Raw genomic sequence first — 11,429 nt, forward strand, 5'->3', positions numbered from 1 at the left:
TCAAAATCTTCGTGTGTACGTAATAGCGGTCTCTCATGTTTTGCAGGTCTTAGGTCCACCAATATCGGGTTTTCCCTATAGTTTGCAGGTCCTAGGTCCATATATAATGGCTTTTCCCTATGGTTTGCAGGTCCTAGGTCCATATAAAATGGCTTTTCCCTATAGTTTGCAGGTCCTTGGTCCATATAAAATGGCTTTTCCCTATAGTTTGCAGGTCCTTGGTCCATATAAAATGGCTTTTCCCTATAGTTTGCAGGTCCTTGGTCCATATATAATGGCTTTTCCCTATAGTTTGCAGGTCCTAGGTCCATATATAATGGCTTCTTTCTATGATTTGAAGGTCCTAGGTCCATATATAATGGCGGCTTCCTATGGTTTGCAGGTCCTAGGTCCATATAAAATGGCTTTTCCCTATAGTTTGCAGGTCCTTGGTCCATATATAATGACCTTTCCCTATAGTTTGCAGGTCCTAGGTCCATATATAATGGCTTCTTTCTATGATTTGAAGGTCCTAGGTCCATATATAATGGCGGCTTCCTATCTTTTGCAGGTTTTAGGTCCCTACATAATGGCGGCTTCCTATGATTTGGAGGTTCTAGGTCCATATATAATGGCTGTTTACTATGTTTTGCAGGTTTTAAATCCACACATAGTAGTGATCGCATAGGTTTTGATGTGGACTTCCTTTCTTTTATAATATCACGTTGGTGTTTTCTGTTTTTCACGACATTATGTTTGTTTTGTATATTGTAAAGATCAGGAAGTGATGTTTGATTTTCCATTATCTTGATGTTAGTTGGGTAATGATGAGATTGATATTTTCTTTCACTATTTTGTTGGCCATACATTTCGGTTTGTCTTTCAGAGTGTCTGTTCTTGTATATTTGTTCTGAAAAATGATTTTTTCGTCGTCTATACTTGACACTTTCCACTCCTTTGATTTCTGAGTGTTTTTGTTTCGAATTTTTTGAGTTCATTATTTCCTTTTTTGTAAAATGAATATTATTTGTGCTTTTCTTGAATTATAAGAGACATGTCTTATTCAAATAACCAAATTAATACTTATCCAAGTTTAACATACATGTATATTGGTGTCTATTTTCTTATATTTTTTTTAATTTTACACTTTGTTAATTTCCATGAACATAATTATAAATTTTGTTCAAAGTAAAAAAGACTTATTCAAGGGATCACTTTATGCATTGTTAAGTATATCCGAAATACATTTTATTCCAATATTTTAAAGTTTGCTTTTTTTAAATACTGAATGATTTTTATTTTCAACGTATTTGTTCTATAACTTTAAACAAGTTTAATGTTTTATCAACATTTTCTGTCTTTATTCCTTTATATCTCTGGTAATTTAAATATCTATTATTTGCTTTTGGAAAGGATATGCTATTAATGTCCTGATCACTACAGGTATTTTCTAAAAGTATATACACTAATTATACAGTCAGAAAAACTTGTGTATGTTCATAAAGTATAATTTATGTAAATCCTTTTAATGGCGGATACCAATGGCATAAAACCAGGAATTCGATTACACTTTTAATATAATGTATTTTTAATTATTTTTAGCAAGCTCTTTTATTCAATAACTGGTTATTAATGGACGGTTAAACAGTATTGAATAACTACATTGTGTATAACTGATAGTTTCATGTATCTATTGAGTATATTGAATGATCAATGAATGAGTTGGATATAATTATTCTTCCTTCTTATGAGAAGGAAGAACTATGTTGAGACGTGACGATATTAAACTTCAGCAAGAAATCCAAAGCATTCAGAATGTATATGGAGCGCGCCATTTTTTACTATGGACAACGACATTTTGATATCAGGAAGTTAGAGGTAAACATAGTTACTAGCAGCAGACGATAGAAAACAGTATAATTGTGATCATTGAACAAAAGTAGAAAAGTTAAGGTCTTTTCTTGACTAAAACGATTCAAATACAAAACTATTACACCGCTAAAATTGATAGAAATCGTCTGGGTAGAAGTAAATAAAAATCTTTACACTCCTGATTTATAACCCAGATATACATGTAAAATAGCCTACTCGAAAAAACACACGATAATATTGTGCACAATTGACCATTACCTCCAATACCGTAAACTATGTACGTTTCGAGAACGCAAATATTTCATGCTATACTACGAAACGCGTGAGATTAATAAAAACAAAGGCAAAAACGTTTTTACTCACACATTGTATCTGAACTACAATTTATGTTTAGATTTTTTTCTTCATTTTTTTTGTAATTACATAGTCCCCACCCCTTCAAATCGGACGAGTCCATTTGTTTATAGCATCAGAAAAGCATCGTATGTTAAATTGTCCAGTCAGTTATAGCCCGTTTCAATTCAAAGGAAACTACATCTGCTTGATACTGCTAAACGGCATGGCCGAGTGGTTAACGCGTCGGACTAGTAATCTAATGATCGCTAGCTGCATGGGTTCAAACCCCGTCAGGGACAAGTCGTTGTTTCCTTGAGACTCATTGCTTAGTATTGGTTGGTTCCAGGAACGGATTAAAATCACAATCGAACTAAAATAAATTCTGTATAAACGGTCGTTACCGATTATGAACGGCCTGTTGATTTATTAATAAAATGAAGAAAGCGAGCTTTAGTGAACTACTATGGGTTCTTCATTGTTGCGCATTTTACACACGACAATCAGTCTCTTACTGGACTGGTCGTCATCATAAATGTACATGTCTTACAATTTATCATCAGCAGCATTGTTTTCTACGAGTTTGTTTGTGAGAATTCTACTAAGCTACTATAAATATATTTCTTTAAAGATACATGTAAATCATTTTTTCCCAGCTTTATATTAATATTCACGATTTTTACTGGTGTCTTGCCGGATTACGTTCATCTAAATTAAGCCGATAACAAAAACTAACGGGTAAGATTTTTCAAATTTTAAGCTCAAAAAAAGAGAAAAAGTATATAATAAACATAATATTCATCTTGTTCTCTAGATACGGGTTTAAAAATGTTCATCTACTGATATGAAAAATATCATATTTCACTTGTGGCAACCGCCACTCGTGAAATATTTACTTTCATTCAACTCGATAAAAACAAATTCTGTATTTATAGAAAAAAAAGGAAGAAAACACTTGAATAAGTTTCATAATTTACCAATGAATGCATACGATTATTATAGTTAGTTTATCACATACAGTATACTACGAAAGACCGGTGGTGCCTTCCCACTTCAGACCTAATGTATAGTACTTAGTATATCAGAAATGTGAAGTATGAAGTTTGAAGTATGAAGTTTGAAGCCTGAAGTGTGGAAACTGAAATGTGAAGTTTGAAGTGTGAAGTTTTAAGCGTGAAGTTTGAAGTGTGAATTTTGAAGTGTGAAGTTTGGATTATGAAATTTGAAGTCTATAACTCACAATTTCATTTAATATCTGAATGATGTAAAGGTATATAATAATAGCTGTATCGGCCAGATAGACTTTGAGTCTCTGTACTTGTACTCTGACTAGCTTCGTTTTCATTTGCAGAATCTAAAAAGCCATATAAAATCCGTACAATATAGTACAGTACAGTACAATAAAACACAATTCAATACAATAAGAGTTCGACGAACAAATGTTTCAGAGCAGGTACGTGTCACGTGACTGTACCTGCCAAATTTATGTTGTTTTATTTTTCCTCGAAAAGTTAGATATTCAAACCACGGAACAGAGACAAAGTTATCATAGGACCACTACTTCCTTATCGAAGTACAATGTATACATATATGTATCATTCATTTAACCACTACGAATCTGTAACTGGACAATAGGTGTTGATGAAAAAAGCAAATGTAGGTCTATGGGCCTTAAAGCAAATTGTTAGTGTCCATTTCTGTGCATGTTGGCTTAACTGACGTAAGCATATACATGCAGTTTCAATCACTTGATTGTAATACGTGTATTGGACCTTTCTTTTGTCTTTTTTTAACTTTTAGGGAGACAGAGGAAGTGCTTGGATTACTTTCCCAGACTTTCACTTTAGTGGCAATATGTGACGTACCCAGGCTTGTAAATCTAGCAAAAAACTAGACCCTGTTCAACAGTGAAAAGATATATTTATTCAAAAATAAGCCTATGTGAATGTAAAGAATATTTGTAAAAGGAAATATAGTGCCGTGTCTAAGTAGGTAAATATTTAATTGCAAAACATTCATTATTTAGTAATATCAGGGAAGATTACTAGAATCACACCTTGTTATTGAAGGCCATTTCGGTTGTCTCTCTTCATCGATATAACGAAATATTCAACTCTGGGACTACCGAATCTTTGCATTCTTATCTCTTTACGGGAGACAAATTAAAGCAAATAAATCAATGTAAGCAAACTGAAAAGACAAGATTCTTTCTCTTTTGTTGGTCCATTCAGTTTTGAAGACAAATGCAAACTTGTCAATGTATTATATTTTGCTGTTAGATAACCCGTTTGCTGTAACCACAAAAGGGTCTTCGAACCAGGGACTTTTGTATACACTTTCAATTTGCCTGGAACCAATATTTAAACGCTTTGCAATTATTCTAGACATTGAACCTTTTTAAACTATATACTTTGTGTTGCCATTAATGTTTTAACTTAAGTTCGTCTGGCATTTCTTCCTCATTTGTTTTATATAGCATTCAGAATATAGCCAGAATAAAAGTTATTGCATGTTATAGTCTAAGTTCCATGCATATGACACGATCGTCAACAGTTTCTGAATAGTATCTATCCCTATCTATTACTAGTTTTTAGGCTTTAATATCATTTATCAATCTATGAGATGCCTGTCATTACACCTATGGCAGCCCATAGTTTTGCGCCATGTATTTTAAGATGCCTTTCATTCCACCTATAGAGCCCATAGTTTTGAGCCGTGAATTCTCAGATGCCTTTCATTCCACCTATGACAGCCCACAGTTTCGAGCCATGAATTATACCAGTACTTCTGTTTCGTTAAAGTTAAACAACTTAACGCAAATTCATGACCTGGACATAATGAGAAAATATTCGAACTGGGACGAGCCCGAAGCATGTGTAAATTGCGGTTCGAGGGAGCTTTAACATTTTTGTGACATCTTAGTCGGCAATCTTTTTACTTTTTTCTTTCTCTTTTTCTTAACTAAATCACATTAAATTTTAATGTAGCATCTGAATCTTAAATGCGCAGATGAGAATATAAGATTTTTTTGCCAATGGAAACTTTGTTAGATGTGAGTTAATTCGAAGTAATTAGTGGAAAATGTTTAAATGAAATACATTATGCATGGAAATGGGTCATCGATCCGTATAAAGCCAAATTCCAACATTTATTTCTTCAAATGGTGTTGCAGAAGCTATGTAACATGAAATTATCTTACAAGTGTTTCTTACAATACATGTCTGGTATTTTTATTGTAGGGCCACTAATTCATGATCTTTGCGAATGCGGATGGTTGCAAGAAATGTTACTACAATTTTGTTTACAAAGTTTTCAAAGATAAAAATGCCATTTACGTCCCCACTTTTGTATAAACGACCCCAAATTTTTGTAAGTAGTACATTTCAATACAAATTCTTTAAAGAAAACGGAAAAGTTATTCACAAACAACTATAAAATCAATATATACTAATACATGTATATAAAATATTGACTTGACCGAACCAACCTTTTGAGACTGTTGCCAACAACATAGATTTTCTTTTGGCCAAGACAATAATTTATAAGCCAAAATGCACTTTACAAAATGTCAATGATTCAATTAATTAATATCATTTTTAAACTTTGCACTTGTAACACAACCTCAGGATGTCGTGGGTGGGAAAGCACTTCAACAATCTTTATCCGAAATTGGTAACTGATCATTACTGGATGAATGCAAATAATCAAAAGTAAAATCAAAGAAGCTTTTATTTAAAGAGCGCCTCATCAAAGGTATGTTCAAGTCCCGGTATTGATTATAATAAAACAGTGAATTAACGACGGCGTCATCCACGGAAACGCTTTTGAAATGCAATACATTGATAAATAATTGAATGATTTAAAACAATATTTGAAATATTTGTTCATTTAACACGAGGAGGAACAAATACATTTTATTAAATGAAGTGTAAATAAAAATGATATTTATATAGATAAAAAAGTCGTTGTTATAAATTGTAAATACCTTTGAATATGATTCAACGATGGTACGATGGTGAAAACGCGATGGTACGATGGCGCGATATTACATCGCGTTTTCACCATCGTACCATCGCGACATTGCGGTTTCATCATCGTACAATCGCGTTTTCACCATCGTACCATGGCGACATTGCGATTTCACCATCGTACCATCGCGATTTCACCATCGTATCATCGCGTTTTCAACATCCTTCCATCGCGACATTGCGATGGCACCATCGTACCATCGCTTTTTTATCATCGTACCATCGCGACATTGCGATTTCACCATCGTACCATCGCGACATTGCGAATTCACCATTTTACCATCGTGTTTTAATCATCGTACCATCGCGACATTGTGATTTCACCATCGAACTATCGCGATATTGCGATTTCACAATCGTACCATCGCGTTTTCACCATCGTACCATCGCGACATTGCGATTTCACCATCGTACCATCGCTTTTTTATCATCGTACCATCGCGACATTGCGATTTCACCATCGTACCATCGCAACATTGCGATTTCACCATTGTACCATCGTGTTTTCACCATCGTACCATCGCCGAATTGCGAGTTCACCATCGTACCATCGCGACATTGCAATTTCACCATCGTACCATTGCGTTTTCAACATCGTAGCATCGCGACATTGCGATTGCACCATCGTACCATCTCGTTTTCACCATCGTACCCTCGCGACATTGCGATTTCACCATCGTACCATCGCGTTTTCACCATCGTACCACCGTGCATCGCGGGTACAGACTAAATAGAAATTACGATTGTCCAAACGGAACACCGTATTATTGTGCCATTTGCACTTTACTTTTAACTCATTGTTTTTAAGGTTACATTATATACAGTGATGTTTGTTAAATGGAAACATTGATTTGAAACTGAAACAAATATTGAATTCAATTTTTTATTTGTTTGATATCAAATAATGTTTCATTCATCAAAATCTATTCACAATCCTATTTTAAACAATGTAGCGATCTCGTCAAAGCACACTTGGTCTGTTTATTGTTTGTTATTAGCGCAATTTTGCACTTTGTCATTTCATTTCTTTGAATACTTATCATTTCATGTATTAAATTCGAATCCTGTCGATTCTTTCATTTTTGGAAGCTATCCGACTAGCTTTTAGAACGCCGGTGATGTCTGAAATAACGCACTGAGGGGCACTTAAGGGTTTCCTTTCACCAGTAATTCGCCATATGATCTATATTTTGTTAGTGCAAAACAAGTAAATAAATAAATAAATGAATAATGATAATAATTGGTGAAACTTATATGTTGTCTAAAGCGTTCCGAATTTGATAAATGTAGATGAAGGTCAAACAGCTACATACTAAATGATAAATAAATATTAAATCGTTAATAAGTGTGTGGTTCAACACGGTGATAATTATGCAAAGTTATTATACCGCATATGCATAAATTCATATAAAAAGAAACAAGAGGTTTTGGGAAAAAAAAACTTTATCACAACTTTGAAAAAAAGTAGGAATGCAATTTGGTATGGACTTAACTTTGATAAAGACTTAAACGCTTGCACAACCCCCACACATTTCATTTTATATCATACAATCATTGCATGTCAAATGATATCAATTTATTTTTTAATATTTGGGTAAGCATTTATTCACCCAAGCTGTTGTCACTCGCAAATTTATTTACATGTAAAGATTTTCTGCACCGTCATTATTCAACCGTTATTTAAAGGTACATGTACAATGTTTGAACAAGACAAAATAATGCATGCATATAAGAAGCTGAAGTGCTGTAGCAAGTCGTAAAGATTTGTTAATTTATATAGATTACCCTACCGTTGTTCCTTTTACGACACTCGACTTTATTTTATTTCAGTGTTGTTCCATAAAACATTTAATACATCCACTACTTACTAATAAGTCAATTATGTGATATATAACGTAAAATTACGAGATTTAACCCACTCCTTTTGGATAACTTTGTAATTGATTTTGAAATAAAAATGTTAATAAGATGTATTCCTACAGGGAAATTATTTCATTCACATCTTCGCAAATTTGAATAAAACTAGATTTATATGTCATTGTATGTAGTAAGTAACTTTTATTAAAGCATCAAAAATTCTTTGAGATTTTATATTAGAACGGATACATATAATTCGGAGTAATTTTGTAAGAAAAACCTGCTTATTTTGTACAACTATTATAATCTAAGTTATTCAGACGTAATTTAACTAAATTACTGTATTAAATTTATGTGTTAATAAAGGTATTATATGTACCCCTTTTATTTTACAAATCTGAATAAATCTAAATTTACATGCTAAAATCATGTTGCTTATCTCATTGTTTAAGTCTAAGATTTTATATAAAATAGGGCTAGATGTATTTCACATAAGTAAAGTGTACACAAAGGCAAGTAATTCTATCTATCTACTACCTACATCATACTGCTTAACAATCAATTCTGATTATGACTAGCAGGCAACAATAACGGTATTTCAAATCAATGTTGAAAGTTTTGCAAATCAATGCTGTAATTTATGTAAACCAGCGCCGAAAGAAATTCAAATGAAATAAGGTATTTCATTAAAAGTAACAATGCGTATGATCACACTCATTGATAAAAGAAATATCTGACATTTTTTGCAGTAAAACGGGTATATCTTCGCATTACGGGTAATATTTTAGATTATGAATATATATCAAACGGAACTCTTAGTTGAATCTAGAAAACAACAACAAGTTTATATAATAATTATCGATAGCAATATTGTGTTTTGGAAAGATATGTCAACAAAACAACAACAACACAGATAACAATATCATCACCATAAAAAACAATAGTGGTGGCATCAACCACACACCCGTCCTACCCTCGGAACAAAGTCTCCATCAATTTTAATGAATCTCTATTTTTCATTTTACTCAACGGTATCCCTTTTTAATGCTACTACAATTCAATGATTCCATAAATTCATTTACGACTTTTTTTCTCAATTCGTACTGAATTTTTTTTTGATAATTTATTAGACAAACTTTTTTAAATTCTAGTTTCCTTAAAACCCCAAAACATTTTAAATTTAAAATTTGTATCAACCCCCTGGCCCTAAGCAAAATTTTTTCCATAAAGCAAGCATTGGTATATTGTTTTTTTACAAAAATTTTAAAAAAAAACTTTTTTTACCGTAGAACCAGTATGTGATGCCTGAAAGTCAGATATCAAATTGAAAAATAAAATCTTGGTAAGTTTATCTGTTTAGACAATGTGAAAAGATTTGATTTGTGACATATTTTCATATACCGTAAATATAAACCTGCTGGCGGCAACTACTTCTACCGATGCGACAAATTATTTGCGACTTTTTAGTCAGAGCATACTTTGAAAATTTTACTTGAAGATAATGAATGGTTTCGTCCAAAAACGTCCATATTTGAGTTCTTTAGCGTTGCAGTTTCAAAATATGTAATTGCTATACTAAAATAAAATTCATTCTTCACTGGGAAAATTGTTTCTAAGACTAAAAGCACTGTTAATATGACCTGTGATCAACATACTTTCTTAATCCTGTCTTATAATATCTCAAAACCATTTTATAACTGTACGTTTGTAACACCGCTTTTTATTGGATAATCATGACATTTATATAAATAATATACACAGCTACTGTCAATACATGAAGTAATTTCATTTTGTTTCTTAAATAAAGTTTATTTCTTGTATCATAAATTCGTGATAAAGATTTCTAAAGGTTTTCGCGATCCCTTTTAGCAAGGGTTAAAATAAAAAAACAAAACGAGAAAAGGGAAAAATCGATTGTATCATCAAAAATGTGAGAAATGGGTTTTTGGGATCAAAGTGAAAAAGGGTATGGTGGAAATTGAAAAACAAAATGAAAAAGTCAATAAAAAAGTTTAATTGTTTACAAAGGCACAATATATAATCACACAGGCATCTTTCAAAACAGAAAAGCGAAAAGGGGAACTAATCTATAAAAAAGGAAAAAAGAATAAATTTTTAACAATTTTTAAAGAAAATGAATGCAGTGTCCAACAATGTTTATTTAAATTTGCAAAAACACTTTTTCATCTGTTAATAAATTGAAAAAAATAACGGTTGCCCTTTTGTTGTACAAAGGTTATATGGTTATAGTATTTGCAAAAATGAAAAAGAATTAAATATGTGGGAGGGGATATTCTACAGAAAATAAAAAATACTATTTATATGGACTACAATACTAAACATGTTCTTATAATTTTCGTTTTATTTCTTTTCATGTGTGTGTGTGTGTGTGTGCGCGCGCGCTCGCAAGCGCATGGGTGCATGTGTAGTGTTTTCTTAAACATATTCAGATTGTTTATTATTCCTTAACCTTTATTATGCTAATCATCTTAAATGCATATGTTCAACATTATATCTGGGACAAGAACATTTCATCATCTTAGTGAACATGTTAAAATATGTACTAAAGGCACGGATGTGCCAACAGAGATTGGTCTGCACTGGTCGCATGTGTATATTCAGTTGCCGCAATCAGTCTAAAGGTTAGTCGAAACCATGATGATGAAAAGTCAAAAGTACGATGGTGAAAAGTCAAAATACCAAATTAGCGAAACCACTATAATGTTTTCGTAATTCCGACTTTCATCCATCGTACTTTCGACTTTTCAAAATCGTATCGTTGACTTTCACCAACATGGTTTCGTTATTTCGACTTTTCACCATCGTGTTTAGTGAATTATCGTTGTTTCATGTTATGTGTGTGTGCGTGTGTGCGCGCGCGTGTGTGTTTGTGTGACGATGGCACTAATGGGTCAACCTAAGTAATGAGAATATTCAGATTGCTGTACACCGATGGTCGCTGTCAGATAATCTTATTAGACACACATCTTATATGTAAGTATATGTACAGAGGATTTTGGGTAAACGAACTACTTCAGTTGCACACTTATTTTGGCTAAATGAAACATTCACATCTTAGACAGTTAGTCGCTGAACGTTTTATGTCTGTTTCTTTTTCATACCCTAACGATTGATATAGACTACAGTAATTGTCATCAACATAGATAAAAGAAATCAGTCTACAGAAACACACAACAAAGTAAACATACAAAGCAAACAAAATATCTTGTGACCTTATGAAAGAGTATACTCTACGTAATGTTTGACAATGTCTCTATTCATATATAATACTTAATGTATTCTTTGTGTTGGCAAAAGTAATCTAAATACATTAACATGTTGTCTATATTCCACCATCGA

This window comes from Ruditapes philippinarum, unplaced genomic scaffold (genome assembly GCF_026571515.1).
Source record: "Ruditapes philippinarum isolate M1 unplaced genomic scaffold, ASM2657151v2 ctg10683_1_1_1_1, whole genome shotgun sequence".
Lineage (NCBI taxonomy): Eukaryota > Metazoa > Mollusca > Bivalvia > Venerida > Veneridae > Ruditapes > Ruditapes philippinarum.